Source organism: Anabrus simplex, chromosome X, assembly GCF_040414725.1.
Source record: "Anabrus simplex isolate iqAnaSimp1 chromosome X, ASM4041472v1, whole genome shotgun sequence".
In the NCBI taxonomy this organism is placed as follows: domain Eukaryota; kingdom Metazoa; phylum Arthropoda; class Insecta; order Orthoptera; family Tettigoniidae; genus Anabrus; species Anabrus simplex.
Genome location: NC_090279.1, coordinates 209,566,733 through 209,581,118, shown reverse-complemented (window position 1 = coordinate 209,581,118; position 14,386 = coordinate 209,566,733). Strand labels below are relative to the sequence as shown.

The window sequence follows — 14,386 nt, the reverse complement described above, 5'->3', positions numbered from 1 at the left end:
GTTTTACAAGAAGATTATGACAGTGACTCTTAGGTACTGTAGACGAGAAATAGGTCAACCTAAGACCTAGGTATATAGAAGGGGATGACAATCGTACCCATACATCAGATAAATACCATGACCTCTGTAGCTGCTCTATACATTACATCTTAAGGAATAAATTCATCAGGATTACAGAATATAGTTCAGATGAGGAATGAATGAAAGCAAGGAACATCAAGTGTTTTAAATAAATTTAAAGCATGGTCTGAAAATAAGTGGAGTCTAGTCACTAATTGACGATCATTTTAATTCTCTTCTATTTTTTGGTTGTTTATAATTTTCTTTACGTCGCAACGACACAGTTGGGATAATAAATGCCTAGGAGTGGGAAGGAAACAGCCTTGACCTTAATTAAGGCACAGCATTTGCCTGGGATGAAAATGGGGAATCATTCTCTTCTACTTGATAAAGACAGTATATTTAAGTTTCCAAGGCCTCGAAATAAGTAGTTCCAAGACCACATAGAGTGTATTGTTGCAGCAAGGTATCTGAATGCACCATGGCCTACTGAAACAGCTGCCCATTGCCAGTGAGAGAGTAAATATCTGGTAAAAGCATTCGTTGGCTGTGGAGTGATAATTTTTGTTCAGCATATTAAACTAGTGCACATGATGTTCGCGGAGTCGGCCCTGCAACACATGCATGACGTCCGATCACATCCCCCTCCCCACCTCATTTCTCCCCACGCCGGTGACGCGCTGACATGGTTGCACACTGCCAGAAACAGCCGGCAAGCTTTGGCAGGTGTATGACACATTGAAGACCTGTCATTATGTCAGCAGTCGCCAACACCTGTAGCTGTCAGTCTGAACCATCAGTCATGTGATCTGCGGTGTGGGTGGGGTGGGGAGATGTGTCTATATCTCGCTCACATTATCAGGAGTAAGGTGGCTATGCTACTGGCAAATAGAGGCTGGACGGAAAACACATTCTTAATTACCTGTTCGCTGCTGAGCTGCAACAAAGTGCTTTCTTTAAATTTAAAAATAAATCTTTTCCACGGCCACCCAAAAAGTGAATTTTGTTATGGATTTCCCGAAAATAAAAATAATTTGAACATCGAAATAAGTTCCAGTCAACGAGTGAGATGGCAATGTTGACTATCTCATTGTATACACTTGTATGCACTTATTATAAGTTATATATTATTTCAGACCTGAACAGACTATACAATATACCTGTTACTTGGCACAATACTACGTTAAAACAAGCGACCGTGGTCCTCACACCACCCTGTTCGATTTTTAAAATGTAGTTCAAGTACATTGGCCAGATCGTAACACAAACCCTTCAGTGCCACATTGAAAAAAAAAATACGAAGCAAGCCTTCAGATATTGATAGCCGCCTCCGCGGTGTGGGGCTAGCGTGCCTGTATGTTATCCGAAGGTCTCGGGCTCGATTCCCAGCCAGGTCAGGGATTTTTACCAACATCTGAGGGATGGTTCGAGGTTCACTCAGCCTACGTGATTAAAATTGAGGAGCTATCTGACGGTGCGATAGCGGCCCCGGTCTAGAAAGCCAACAATAACAGCCGAGAGGTCAGTCGTGCTGACCACACGTCGCCTCGTAATCTGTAGGCCTTCGGGCTGAGCAGCGGTCGCTTGGTAGGCCATGGCCCTTTGGGCCTGTTGTGCCAAGGGGGGTAGAAGCCTTTGAGATGTGGTGTTGGCGTCGGATGCAACGGATAAGTTGGGTGGAGAGAAGAGCAACACAGAGGTATTGCCCATTGTACAAGAATTGTTGAGTCAGATTAGGTAGAGACAACTTTCACATAGTAATGTGTTAATGGAAATTTTGGAAGGTAAAATACCAGGGAAACGTCCTCGTTGAAGACCAAGAAAGACATTCACGATGGCATTTCTTGTGAACTCAGGATGCAGTAGCTATGCATACGCAAAACGTACTGCACAGGATCGACCTAGCTGGACTAGTTATTAGACTGAATTACTCAAAGAAAGAGGCAGAAAGCAACCATGAAGTTAGAAAATCGTATAGCAGAATGATTTGAAATCGAAAGAGGATTAAGAAAAAGGCTGTTGCCTTTCACAAACTCTATTCACAATATATACTGAAAACTTCATAAGGAAGAGTTTAGAAGTGGGGAAGAAGGAAGGAGTAAGCGTAGGAGGCCAGTAGATCACCTGTATCAGGTTTGCTGGGGACATTGTTGTGCTTGGGGAAGAAGAACTGTCCAGACTAGGAAAAGGAATGCAAGAGGATGGAATGAAAATAAACACAAAGAAAACCAAAGTGATTAGAATATATGGCGAAGAAGACATGAAGGAAGGTCAAACTGAGCAGGTTGCACAGTACACATATTTGGGAAGCATGCTAACTGACAACTGGATGAGTGAGAAATAGACGAAAACAAGAATAGTAATAGCAAAACAAGCCGTTAAGAAATAGAAACTCATGTTCATGCAGCAAAATGGGGATGCAGTTAAAAAAAACTATTGGCTAAATTTTTAGTAAGGACTGTTTCTCTGTGCGGCTTTGAAACTTAGATGTTGAAGCAGACAGAATTGAAGCATTCGAGATGTAGGTTTGGAGGAGAATGGGGAACATAAAATGGGTGCATAAAGAGAAGAACAGTACTGAAAAAAAGGAACAAGGGATTCTCTTAAAACCTGACTATTAAAAAGAGGAAAGCGAACTGGATGGGAGATATATTGAGAAGAAAAGGACTTCTTAACAACAGTTCTTGAAAGTACAGTGGAAAGAGAAAAGAAATTAGGAAGGAGAAGAATAGCAATGGTGAACGAATTTATCAGGGGAAGATACCCGACTACCAAACAATTAGTCTGAGACAGAAGCAGATGGAGAGAGCTATCTAGTCAGGAACCTGCCAAAAGGCAGTTACTGGTTTGAGAGAAAGTCTAGCGGAGTGTTTTATGTGGGTTTTTAAAATCTAAACGGAGCGGAGACTAGGGCATTAAGGAGACTGCAAGTCTTTGAGATGTGGGTGTGGCGAATTATGATCCACATCTCTGGTAACGGGAAGATACCTAGAAGATGAGGTAAAATTATGGTAGGTTCACTTGGATGGGCGCGGTTTCGGTTCTCCGACAAAATGAATTGGAAATGAGACATGCATTTCTGAAGAGGTAGGTGTATGGCCTTGAGGATCATTCAGCCTATACCAGAAATGAGAGCCATACTAATTCTTGGCAGAAAGAATAGTACGGATTGTGGAAATCTTGACATTTCACCTCCTACAAGGACTTCCTTAGGCTGCACGCAGATAACTTTACTTTTCAAATCCATTACATTCAAGCGTGATCATGCGTGGCGCTGGTCTTATAAAAATAATTCAGGAGGCTTTGACCGTGATCTTGAAGTTATGAAGAATTTTGTACCTTCGCCTGTTCATCCTGTGACAGTAATTATCTTAAGGAGGCCTTGGCTGTCTTGACGGCACTAGGTGTGGGCCTTAGCCGGCTCATGGCCGTATTGTTCTTACGTTAGACCACTTTTGTTTTGTCTCTGGTTGTATTTATGAATGAATGGATAGAGGCATCCGAGAAGGGAAGCCAACAGAGGCTGGGGAAGGGGTTAGCGGGGTGTGGGGTGGGAAGCGCTCCCCTCGTTTGGTCTCGATCTCTGGTTAACCCCTTTCCTTCCTATTCTTCAGTCTGTCATAAAGCACAAAAAAAGGTAGGATTGTTTTTTCATCCTACGCGGAAGAAATGACCTATTGTCGTCTGGGTAGACACAGCCATGTGTGTGGGCGACTGGCAGCGCGGGGGCGGAGAAAAAAAAGTTGTCTGTCATCCAAAGCGTCCAGGTTCGAGTGGAACAAGCTTCTAAAAGGACACTATTTATCGTGCACTGTGGTTACTTCAGTCTTAAAAGAACATCCTTATTAATGTTGAAGGTTAGAGGTTTTAAAAAGTAAGCTTTGAGTTTTACATGTGTAATGATATCGTAAGCATAGTCACAGGACTCCCAGTTTAACGTGGAATCCGAACTACAGAAACATGGCTGTTTGATTCAAAATTCCCTCATCCATTGGCCTTGTGTAAAAGCTAGTAAGCTAACATGGGCTTTCAGTGAGAATTTTCAGCCCTTCTTCTCACTATTGGTTGGAGAAAGACAGACAGTTGGACTGAGCAACTTAGGTGGTAGAGCACATGGAGGTGGGTTCGACTCCGGACCAGTCCAAATGCGCCACCTCCATGTAGGTAGATACACAATAACGTAAACGAACACCGTCCGAGTGGGACGTGCGGTTTTCCGTGGGTTCCCATTTTCACGCCTCGCAAATGCTGGGGTTGTACTTTAATTAAGGCCATGGCTGCTTCCTTCCCAGTCCTAGCCCTTTGCTATCCTAATCGTTGCCATAAAATGTACCCTTGTCTATGCGGCGTACAAAAACAAGCTTCGGTGGGACAAAGTTGCGGCACCTCGGCGTCTCCGAAAATCGTGGTAGTAAACAGTTGGTCGTAAATCTAATAACATTTTATTATTATCAGCTAGTACTTGTATGACTCACAGCCTGACTTCCGGTACTATAGATGTACCAACTTTAGAAGACATATCGACCGAATTTTATCTCCAAAGAAAGGAATTGCTGCTGTAATTGGTTTGGCAGCTGGCTAAGTAAGAAGGGAACAATTTATTTATTTATTTATTTATTTATTTATTTATTTATTTATTTATTTATTTATTTATTTATTTATTTACATCGATACAGCCAACTGTGGACTACGGTTACAAGCTACTTCTCTCTGTTTCTTAGGCTGGCACCTTTTTATTTACATTGTAACCAAAGGTTTTTCAACTTCTCGCTCGTTTTCAGTCTTTCTTCCGGAGAGATGTGCCGTGGTTTAGCAGTTTCTTTCTCTGGATCATCCCTCAACCCCGCAACTTTCTTCCGAAAATTCCTGTCTTCGATTCCCCGTCAGGAAGCTAGAAAACTTAAGAAATAATATTTCCACTTACTGAAGTTACGGGAAGTGGAAATCTTTACCCTTCACTCTCCCAAGAGGTTTCATGGCGTGATTATTATTATTATTATTATTATTATTATTATTATTATTATTATTATTATTATTATTAGAGCATGTATCATTTGCAGGGGATGATCGATGCGGAGTCAGTAGGTAACAAACTTCATGCATTGCGGCTCCAATTTCTGATCTCCCTCGTTCTATCACAGAATGACAATTGGATTTGATTAGTGCGGATTTACTTACGGGACATACGGTACCTGAGCGTTATGAAGAATGTGAAAGGAGTTCTGCGCGTTGCACGGAAGATGATATTCCGCCGTGAGTGACTGACTTAAATACTATAAACCTCGAAACCAAAGTTAAAAGTTGCTCAAGTCATGACCTTAGGTGATCGAGTACTTTCTTTTTGAATGGATAAATATAGTTTATAAAAAGGAACCACTGGTTGGTGGTTGAATATTAAAGTGTCAGTTTTCCAAAAATCTGAAAGAGTTGGCTACTTGATTTCTTTCTCCTGAAATGGAAATGCTGCATTTTGATATCGAGAACATTTCGTAATAGGGTTCGATTCCCGGGCAGGTCAGCGATATTTACCTGCATCTGAGGGCTGGTAGACCTCAGTTAGTCTACGTGATTATAATTTGAAGAGCTACCTGACGATGTCATAGCGGCGCAGGTCTAGAAAGCCTTTAATAAATAATGGCCGAAAAGATTCGTCGTGCTGACCACACGACACCTTATAATCTGCCGATTTTCGGGGCTGATGTGCCACTAACTCTTCTTTTAAATAATTATGATGGTTGGTTCTTTTCCGATTAATGCCATCCAATTGTTGTCACATAGGCTGAAAGAACCTCGAGCCAATCCTCAAATTTGTATAAGGAGGTATATTCTGTTTCCAATTAGCTTATCGTCGCACCGACTCAGATAGGTCTTATGGCGACGATGAGATAGGAAAGGGTTAGGAGTGCGAAGCAAGCGACCGTGGCCATAATTAAGGTACAGCCCCAGCATTTGGCTGGAGTGAAAATGGGAAGCCAGGGGAAACCCTTTTCAGTGCTGCCGAGAGTGGGGTTCGAACCCACTATCTCCCGAATGCAAGCTCTCAGTTGCGTGCTCCTAACCGCACGGCCAACTCGCTCGGTATAAAAATCCTCGACCTGGGTGAGAAACAACCTCAGGTCCTTCAGGTAAGAGGCAGGCTAGACCGCCAACATCCATGTTCCTGTCCTGAACGGGAAATCTCTTTTGTACATTTCTCGATTTCCTGAAAGGAATCGAACCCATACTCTTCCAGGTGAGCTGAGTATAGCTTCACCGCCTCCTCAACTACCGTACCTTGAAGTTCGTGACATTCCAGCTGACTAGTGCAGAATATAATGTGTGAATGAAAACCTAAATTACACGTTCAGGTTAGTGAGGACTCTACAACAACATTCCGGGCCACCCAGGGTTATGAATGGCCCCCTGATATCCGTAACAATATTGTGTTTGAGCTTCTTTTCTTTAAAAAATAAATAAATGAATAAGGCATGGCCCACAAAAGTGTTGAATAAATCATCCAAAGCCAGCTAGTAAAGGAAGTATTGCTAATATGTGTTGTGTTCATGGCCTGCTGATAGAGGACATCACAGCCCCGCCCTAAACGTCAAGTGAATGGTCATTCACACTCAGTCTCGGACTGCACTGTGTTGAGAAGTGAGCACACACACAGACAATGACAGGATTGTGCCGTGCCGTACCGTACCGTCTTGGGCCGCTCCACCTTGCCACATATTGGTTACACCCTGATGGAGGGGTGTACAGGGCTAGGGCCAGGGCTGTACATTACAGAAAGACAATGTCAAAATATGCATTATATTAAACTCGCCTACTCAGTTACTGGACTTGGAAGCTGAGGATTTTGTTGTTGGAAGGCAACAAAAACACACCAACCCCATGAAGCTACAGTTCGGATGGGTCTCAGTCTATCAAGCCATCGCTGCTCAGTCGGAAGGCCTGCAGGTTATAAAGTGACGCGTGGTAAAAGCGATGAATTCTCTCCACGGTTATTCTTTTCTCTCTAGACTGGGGCCGACAGATATGTCCTCAGTTGCTCATGCGTTGGCTGAATGGACCTCGAACCAGCACTCACATCCAGATAAAGATCCTCGCCAGGAATCATGCCCGGCGGCTGGCTATTGACCACACAGACAACACTTGGAAGCCAAGCTTAGGTCAATCATTACTCGCCTTACGGGCTGCGCGGGTCAGAGGTTAGAGCACTGCTTTCTGAACCCATTGTGGTAGGTTCGATTCCGGATCAGTCCGGTGGTTTTTGGAAGCGATATCCTCAGCCATATATCAGTAGACATAGTGATACGTAAGAGAACTCCTACTGGGTTACTCCAGCACCTCGGCGTAGTTAAAGTGGCATAAAATAAATAACATTATTATTATTATTATTATTATTATTATTATTATTATTATTATTATTATTATTATTATTATTATTATTTCTTCAGTTTTAAATGTTTTTAACTATTAATATATAATGCCAATTTTAGCAATCTACTGAAGATGAACTAGTTAGAATCGTGTATAGATGGGACGAATGTGAAATTTGGTAAGTTTTTAAAAATTCAGATTAACCATTAGGTATGGAATCAGGGGGGTATTGTTCTTCTTTTTCTTCTACTTTATCTGCTTACCCTCCAGGGTCGGTTTTTACCTCGGACTCAGCGAGGGAGTCCACTCGTACGGCCTCAAGGACGTGTCCTGGAGTTTCAGGCTCTAGGTCGGGGGATACAACTGGGGAGAATAACCAGTACCTCGCCCAGGCGGCCTCACCTGCTATGCTGAACAGGGGCCTTGCGTGAGGATGAGAGGTTTGGAAGGGATAGACAAGGAAGAGGGAAGGAAGCGGTTGTGGCCTTAAGTTAGGCAACGTCCCGGCATTTGCCTGGAGGAGAAGTGGGAAACCATGGAAAACCACTTCGAGGATGAATGAGGTGGGAATCGAACCTACCTCTACTCAGTCGGCCTCCCGAGGTCGAGTGGACCCCGTTCCAGCCCTCGTACCGTCTTTCAAATTTCGTAGGAGAGCCGGGAATCAAACCCGAGCCTCCGGGGGTGGCAGCTAATCACACTAACCACTCCAGCACAGAGGCGGACGAGGATACTGTTCAACAATAAATAATTGTTACAGTGATTTAAAGAATATTAGTTTAGCTGTCATGAAGAAGGTGAAAGGTGGAGAATAGGTTACCTAGGAGAATAATGAACTCTGCTATGGAGGGTAAGAGAAGTAGAGGGAGACTAAGTTGACGATGTTTAGACCCACTATCACTGTCCTTGGAATGGAATAACAACGGATCAGTAAAAGAATCTCCGATCCACGTAACTCCTTTTCTTCTTCGTACGACAGCGCGATGCCACCTTCCGGAATGAATACGACTGCAGATTACTTGAAAGGAAGGTTTCCGTTTCTCTGCCTTAGAGGACCGTAGTTAGCACTTTCCTGCCGTCAGACACTGTACTGTATTATCGGACGGAATATCAGCTTACTTACGACCCTCGTGTAGCCATATCCGCCAGCCAGCGGAAGGGATACCAACCGTGCCCTAAAATCAGGATGTCTCTCTGATTACAGAGCGAGCTCTTAGCTGTTCCTCGTCCAAGATTAGGGGCTTCCACAATATACTTGCTTGCTCAATCCTACACGGCGGAAAGTAATCGAACATCGATTTCGCCCTCCATAATTAATCGGCAAATTCCTTCTGTGGATTCCAAAGTCTCTGCTTCAAACCTGGCGGAGGTAGTCGGATTTTTTAAGGGTAGAATAAAGTGCATTTGACACTCCACGCCGTAGGATGTTAGCATGTAAAAGATCAATGGTTTCAAATTTGGTGTTACCCGACAAATTTAAATCTCAGCCAAGAAGAATCTACTTTACACTGCCATCTAGTAGAGTAAAATGGAACGTTGAAAATGACACGTAAGCAACCTAAATGGCATCACATTAAAACTCCCTCTACAGGGCCAGTTGTGGTTAGGGGCGCGCAGCTGTGAGCTTGAATCCGGGAGATAGTGGGTTCGAACCCCACTGTCGGCAGCCCTGAAGATGGCTTTCCGCGGTTTCCCATTCGAACACCAGGCAAATGCTGTGGCTGTACCTTAATTAAGGCTACGGCCGCTTCCTTCCCACTTCTAGCCATTCCCTATCCCGTCGTCGCCATAAGACCTATCTCTATCGATGGGACACAAAGCAAATTTGAAAAAAAGAAAGAAGAAACTCCCTCTATCGAATCACTTGGAACACTATAGCATGCCTATAGAGACACATGACTATGAAAATGACATGTTTCGTTCTTCAAGATCATCTTCAGATTACATCATATCACTTATAAATAGGTAGTAGTAGAATACGACTTCATTTGGCTAGTAAAAATACGAAGTGTGTACAAGCCCTCTATTCCGTAACGTATTGTGAGTAACATAATTTCTAGGGGTTCTAATAGTCCTTATCACTAATTTTTCCGCAAATATCGCAACAGAACTGTTGTGCAGGCTAGAGTATAAGCTACTTGTTACTCGCTTTTGTAATTTTACACTCCGAGCTCTACTTATAAACGTATAGGCTGTGTAGTATAGTGTTTACGTTGCATAAACTTTTCAGTGATTGTGTGTGCATGGGTGAAGAAAATTGTGACAATATATACGAATTTTGAAATCTTTTATTGTCACACTAATAGACGTAGAAGTCATAAGTAACAGACATGGAAGTAGCGAGAATGATTGCTGGTATAAACAGGTGGGAAGAATGGCAGGTGTGTACTCGGAATGAGGAGAGATAAAGGCTAAGTTAGGAAAGAACTTGATGGATGAAGCTGTACGCATAAACCGGCTTCGGTGGTGGGGCCATGTGAGGCGAATGGAGGAGGATAGGTTACCTAGGAGAGTAATGGCCTCTATTATGGAGGGTAAGAGAAGTAAAGAGAGACCAAGACGACGATGGTTAGACTCAGTTTCTAACGATTTAATGATAACAGGTACAGAACGTATTGAGGTCACAGCACTAGTTGCAAATAGAGGAATTTGGCGACGTTAGTAAATTCACAGAGGCTTGCAGACTGAACGCTGAAAGGCATAACGGTCTATAATGATGATGTAATAGAGTTTTCTGTACTTAACTTAAATACAGTTCTGGTTCCACACGTCTGAGGATGATTTTGTTGAACGAAGTGTGTCATCCTATTATTAATATGTTCTATAACAGTTATATTGTGGTGTCCTAAGTGTTATCCGAGGCTGTAAAGGCGTGCTTGGTTTGCCCGGAAGGATGTGGGTTCGAATCCCCGTCAGGAAGTTGTAAAATTTAAGAAACAGGATTTCCACTTGCGGTGGTGCAAATGGCCCTGAGGTTCACTCAGCCTACACCATAATGAGTATCAGGTTAATTCATGGGGGCAAAGGCGGCCGGGCGTAGAGCTAACCACTCTACCCCGTCACGTGCCGCGGTTGACAATGGTGAAAGCCTTTACCTTCCACTCCTCCAAGGGCCTTCATGGCCTGCACGGAGGTGACTTTGTCTTTGTCTTTTGTCCTAAGTGTTATACTTCATGTTTCAACTAAGTCGGTACTGGAAAAAGAAAACCTTTCTTTAAGAAAACAGAAACACCAAATTAATAAAAAAAAACATTAGCTGAGGCCATACGATTTTCATTAAAGTCCCTGGACTGATCGGGAATGGAACTTGGAACCTCGCGGTAAGAGGCAAGGATGTTAGACTGGCTGCGTTATTAGGACAGTAGGGGTAATAAGAGGGTGTTGGTGCCGTGCGATAACAATGAAAAAGCAGTTGCTTGTTGTTTTAGCTCGCAGCGACACAGACAGGTCTTACGGCGAAGATGGTTTTTGATGATGCTTCTTGTTTAAAGTAACCTAACATCTAGGTCATCGGCCCCTAGGCGAAGATTGGAATAGAGCAGTGCAAGAAATGGGAAGGAAACGACCGTGGACTTAATTAAGGTACATTTGGGGAAACACGTAAAACCAACTTCAGGGCTGCCGACAGTGGGGTTCGTAACGTGACCCAAACTGCATAACCAAATCACTCGGTGGGAGGAAATTTCTTTCCAATTACAACATCCGAAGGGAGACAAAACCAGTTCTTCATTCATTGCTTTCTCCACTGTTAGATAGCGACTGAATGGGAATAAATCAGCGTAGAGACACGGCTATGCGGTGTTAAGAAGCAAACTGTTATGATCGTGAGAACAAATGATCCTGGGACGAGGCGAGTGTGTGTGTAAGAATGAACAAGACTTTCAGTTTCGAGGCCGGAAGACTGCCATAACTCAGTGTAATGGAGGAACTGTGTTTGTATAACGCTTGTTGGACAACCCCAGTATTTATTTGACTGCAAGTGTATCGTCGAGAGCTATGCCCCCCTTTCCCCTCTTCTCCAACTGCTGTAGCCGTCCTCTCCAGAATACAGAACGTTCCATAAGTTGAATTACTATACGCAAGGTGTGGTAGGACCAACAATATTAGAACCAGACTACCACTAAACCTTGTGTCATGATGCAGAATGCACTAACACAGTTACAGAGTAGTACCACACCTTGTGTCATCATACAAACAGTACTAAGACAGTCACAGAGTAGTACCACACGCTGTGTCATGGTACAGACAGTACTAACACAGTCACAGAGTAGTATCACACCTTGTGCCATGCTACAGACAGTACTAACACAGTCACAGAGTAGTATCACACCTTGTGCCATGCTACAGACAGTACTAACACAGTCACAGAGTAGTATCACACCTTGTGCCATGCTACAGACAGTACTAACACAGTCACAGAGTAGTACCACACCTTGTGTCATGGTACAGACCGTACTACCATAGTCACAGAGTAGTACCACACCTTGTGTCATGATACAGACCGTACTACCACAGTCACAGAGTAGTACCACACCTTGTGTCACAATACAGACCGTACTACCACAGTCACAGAGTAGTATCACACCTTGTGTCATGCTACAGACAGTACTAACACAGTTACAGAGTAGTACCACACCTTGTGTCATGATACAGATAGTACTAACACAGTCACAGAGTAGTACCACACCTTGTGTCACAATACAGACAGTACTGAACACTGTCACAGAGTAGTACCACACCTTGTGTCATGATACAGACAGTACTAACACAGTCACAGAGTAGTATCACACCTTGTGTCATGGTACAGACAGTGCTAACACAGTCACAGAGTAGTACCACACCTTGTGTCATGATACAGATAGTACTAACACAGTCACAGAGTAGTACCACACCTTGTGTCATGATACAGACAGTACTAACACAGTCACAGAGTAGTATCACACCTTGTGTCATGATACAGATAGTACTAACACAGTCACAGAGTAGTACCACACCTTGTGTCATGATACAGATAGTACTAACACAGTCACAGAGTAGTACCACACCTTGTGTCATGATACAGATAGTACTAACACAGTCACAGAGTAGTACCACACCTTGTGTCACAATACAGACAGTACTGAACACTGTCACAGAGTAGTACCACACCTTGTGTCATGATACAGATAGTACTAACACAGTCACAGAGTAGTATCACACCTTGTGTCATGATACAGATAGTACTAACACAGTCACAGAGTAGTACCACACCTTGTGTCATGATACAGATAGTACTAACACAGTCACAGAGTAGTACCACACCTTGTGTCATGATACAGATAGTACTAACACAGTCACAGAGTAGTACCACACCTTGTGTCATGATACAGATAGTACTAACACAATCACAGAGTAGTATCACACCTTGTGTCATGGTACAGACAGTACTAACACAGTCACAGAGTAGTATCACACCTTGTGTCATGATACAGATAGTACTAACACAGTCACAGAGTAGTACCACACCTTGTGTCATGATACAGATAGTACTAACACAGTCACAGAGTAGTACCACACCTTGTGTCATGATACAGATAGTACTAACACAATCACAAAGTAGTACCACACCTTGTGTCATGATACAGATAGTACTAACACAGTCACAGAGTAGTACCACACCTTGTGTCATGATACAGATAGTACTAACACAGTCACAGAGTAGTATCACACCTTGTGTCATGATACAGACAGTACTAACACAGTCACAGAGTAGTATCACACCTTGTGTCATGATACAGACAGTACTAACACAGTCACAGAGTAGTACCACACCTTGTGTCATGGTACAGACAGTACTGAACACTGTCACAGAGTAGTACCACACCTTGTGTCACAATACAGACAGTACTGAACACTGTCACAGAGTAGTATCACACCTTGTGTCATGATACAGACAGTACTGAACACTGTCACAGAGTAGTATCACACCTTGTGTCATGGTACAGATAGTACTAACACAGTCACAGAGTAGCATCACACATTGTGTCATGATACAGACAGTACTAACACTGTCACAGAGTAGTACCACACCTTGTGTCATGATACAGACAGTACTGAACACTGTCACAGAGTAGTACCACACCTTGTGTCACAATACAGACAGTACTGAACACTGTCACAGAGTAGTATCACACCTTGTGTCATGATACAGATAGTACTAACACAGTCACAGAGTAGTACCACACCTTGTGTCATGGTACAGACAGTACTGAACACTGTCACAGAGTAGTACCACACCTTGTGTCACAATACAGACAGTACTGAACACTGTCACAGAGTAGTATCACACCTTGTGTCATGATACAGATAGTACTAACACAGTCACAGAGTAGTATCACACCTTGTGTCATGATACAGATAGTACTAACACAGTCACAGAGTAGTACCACACCTTGTGTCATGAGACACACAGTACTAACACAGTCACAGAGTAGTACCACACCTTGTGTCATGATACAGATAGTACTAACACAGTCACAGAGTAGTACCACACCTTGTGTCACAATACAGACAGTACTGAACACTGTCACAGAGTAGTACCACACCTTGTGTCATGATACAGACAGTACTAACACAGTCACAGAGTAGTATCACACCTTGTGTCATGATACAGACAGTGCTAACACAGTCACAGAGTAGTACCACACCTTGTGTCATGATACAGACAGTACTAACACAGTCACAGAGTAGTATCACACCTTGTGTCATGGTACAGACAGTACTAACACAGTCACAGAGTAGTATCACACCTTGTGTCATGGTACAGACAGTACTAACACAGTCACAGAGTAGTATCACACCTTGTGTCATGGTACAGACAGTACTAACACAGTCACAGAGTAGTATCACACCTTGTGTCATGGTACAGACAGTACTAACACAGTCACAGAGTAGTATCACACCTTGTGTCATGATACAGACAGTA

At 43.2% G+C, this 14,386-nt stretch overlaps 1 protein-coding gene across 8 annotated transcripts in view; it reads right to left on the bottom strand.

The window, feature by feature from the left end:
• The window catches only part of LOC136886379 (homeobox protein cut), a 473,229-nt gene that overhangs the window by 274,352 nt on the left and 184,491 nt on the right, over positions 1–14,386 (bottom strand). The window lies entirely within an intron of this gene.